Source organism: Limulus polyphemus, unplaced genomic scaffold (assembly GCF_000517525.1).
Source record: "Limulus polyphemus unplaced genomic scaffold, Limulus_polyphemus-2.1.2 Scaffold699, whole genome shotgun sequence".
Taxonomy (NCBI): Eukaryota; Metazoa; Arthropoda; class Merostomata; order Xiphosura; family Limulidae; genus Limulus; species Limulus polyphemus.
This window is the reverse complement of record NW_013666309.1, coordinates 96836-100404: the sequence shown is the minus strand read 5'-3', so window position 1 is coordinate 100404 and position 3569 is coordinate 96836.

The following is a 3569-nucleotide window of genomic DNA, read 5'->3' as shown; positions in this document are numbered from 1 at the left end:
TACCAATTAAAACATTTACCAGCTGTAAACCCCCCAGTGTCTCAGCAGTCATCTGAAGATTTATAACACCAAAACCGAGTTTCGTTACCCGTGATGGGCATAGCACAAAGGATAGCCCATTGTGTAGCTTTGCACATAACAACAAAACAAAAAAAACAGCTGCAAAAAAAAAAAAGAAATGATAATTATACTTTGATAATTATTGTCCGTTTATTAGTTGTTGTTTTTTATTGAATTTCGAGCAAAGCTACTCGAGAGCTGTCTACGATAGCCATTCCTGATTTAGAAGTTATAGACTGGAGAGGAAGTACATAGTCGACACTACCTATCGTCAACTTTTCGACTACTCTTTATCAATAAAAGGTAAGATTAACTGTCACATTATACCGTCCTCACGACTGAAAGGACGAGTATGTTAAATGACGGGATTCGAACCTGGGACCTACAGATTGGAGGCAATTATTGTTGGACGCTGAAGATGTGGTTTTGTTTGCAAGCGTTCAAATTCTGAGTTCTGAATAATATAAAAATAGTGGTATTAGTTACAGAATTTCAAGTTGGGTAAAGATTCAGGAAAGTACAAATTAATCAACGAATATTTATTTGTTAGAGGACATCATAAGTCACAATCATGGTGTATCCAAACACTGCATCTAGAAATCTTTCATAAATCACTAGATCCACTGTTGTACAAGTAATTTCTTGCAGCTATTAAAAACACGTGTATCGTGCAAGGTGTTAAAAATACAGCATTTAGAGATCCGCATTTTATAATGTACTTTTTCTCGTGGTGTATAAAGTATGTTCATTAAAATAGTAATACAAGCACTAGTTGTATACTGGTGTAGTTATTGCCCGCTACAAGTAGGCGTAGAACCACTTAGCAGTAATTAAGCGATTGTTAGAACATTTCATTATGAGTTTCTATATCCCTGTATCAGCAATGACGTTACAGTGTAATAAATGCCTCATTGGATTCTAATAACATAATGCACTGTACTGCAGTAATAATTCATGTATATCGCTATAATTAATAGTAATATGTGGATTATCTTGCAGGTTTAACGTGGTTGTTTACTGTAGATAATACACTTGTTTAAGTCTTGTTCAGAAATACAAGTTTCTATAGCTTATTAGTCAAACCTATGCATACCTTTACATTATTGTTAAAATATCGTCTTCTTAAATTGTTCATAAAATATTGTGTTACTCCAGTCCTATTGTACTGACATATGTCAGAATTTGTTTGTTTTGAACTTTTATTGATTTCGTATTTTCAACCCGAACAGCTTCAACCCGACTAAATGAACAGAGACCCCTGGGGATAAGACATAGCTATCCTTAATTTTAATTTGTTAATCAGAAGGAGAGTAACTAATCATCTGCTTTTGCCGCTCATGCAGCTAATCTTCACCGAATAATGAGACTGACTGTCACAGTTATAACGACGCCACAGCTGAGAGTGTTAAAACCGTTCACTGGTATGTTTCGGCTCAAACCTTTAACCTCCAGATCTACAGTCCGGCACGCTAACCACAAGGCCGCGACTAAAATAAACTTTTCTTGTGAATGCTCAAAACCATGATATAGCGTTTATCGCTTTAGTTACTATCACATGCACTTTTGTTAAAAGGTATACATCTCTTTATGGGTATATTATGGGGTTTGTTTGGTTCAGGGCAAAACCACATTGAGCCATTTGCTATGTCCACTGAGGAGAATCGAATCCCGGATGTTTGCGTTGTAAGTCCATAAATTTACCCATGACCCACTGGGGGACATATACTCCAAGAACTACAAAATAAATACCCACGTGGAGTATTTATTAGCAAAATTAAGTTCTTGTTGAGAAAATAAGAATTAAAGATCATTTAAGATTATTCAAAATCTTGAAAGAAACTGTTTTGGCACTTTTAAAAGCGATTTTGTTCTCTCACAAAAACCATAGTTAATTGTAACTAACACAAACTATAACGACATAAAGCACATCCACATGGCAGTCTGCGGTAATATGATTCAAAGGGATAGAAACATTTTTTTATTGTAAGTAATAATAAAAGACTATAGGCTAACTTTGAGTAAAATTATCCAAATAAAATCTGAATGAGATTGACAAACAACCGTGAAAAATATACAGAAAAACAAATAAACAGATAATTAGAAAAAAAAGCAAAGAAACGGGATAGAAAACCTGGATAAATAAACAGAAGACAAAGAAATTGGTTAGAAAACCTAAAAAATTAGGCAGGAAAATAGGAAGAAACGTAATATAAAATCATGACAAATGAAAAAAAACGAGGAAGAAGCAGGATATAAAATCCGATACATAAACGGTAAAACGAATAAAATAGATAGTAAATCCTGATAAATAAATAGAAAAAATGAAGAAATTAAAAATTTATATATGTATATATATATGTATATGTACATACCCACAGATGTGAGAATATGACTTATAGGAAGATCAAGTTGTGCAGAAAAGCACGTGATTACCCTTTACCTTTACATCATGACCACGCTTCATCTGACTTTATTGGACTGAACATGGCCTAGAGGTTAGTATGATCGGACTCTGAATCTGAAGATCATCTGCACTTTGGGGCCGTGGTTGCACTATAAGAGTAACTGTGAAATCCCTCTGGGTGCTTTCTTCTACTCTGAAATAAATTGACCTTAGTTGAAAACTTTAAGGAATCACAACCTCAAAGCTAGAACCTGTGATTTCTAAGCAAAACTTCAACCTTATGTAACCATTGTACGCATAATTTCATTTTTCATACACAGCACATAACATCATCATGTAACAAAACGTCAACATATACAGGCTTCACTCACCTTTCGTAAACAACACATGGCATCATCATGTAACAGGACAACATATGCAGGCTTCACTCAGCTCTCATATATGTGACAACCTTCAAACAAACACAAAGGTCATACGGTAAGCATGGAAAACAGAACACGGTAAACAAACAACTTTCACAAAGTTGTTTGCATACACTTTTACGGCACAACACTTAGACTATGCACTAAAAACGCCTCAAAAGAAACTATGCTGTATCAAGCAGGCAGTAGCATTGCCTATGTAGGGATGGCTCGGACTGTTCATCGAAATGGTATTTTTAAATATCTCCTCAATAGGTCATCAGAACTTTACAATACGACACAGTGTTTCCTTTTATAACAATATCTATGTAATGACTGAGTCAGAAGTTCTGAGAATGTCTGTAAATATCATAACAATAAGTTTGAATTTCTTGTTCCTCTTTCTTCTGCTTCTTTTTATTACATGATAACTCAAAACGTTTACTTTTTTACTCATAATCAAACAGCAACATAAGTGACATACGTAAATTTTTCATGTACATACATATAATCTTCAAGTTTATGTCACAAATACAAAACATAATACAACCTACCGCTCAAGTCTCTATAGCACATACACTAAAAACAAATACAAAACATAATACGACCTAATATCAACACAAGCTAGCTCATATACCAACCACTCTAGCAACACAAGCTAGCTCATGTACTAACCACTTTATCAACACAAGCTAGCTCATGTA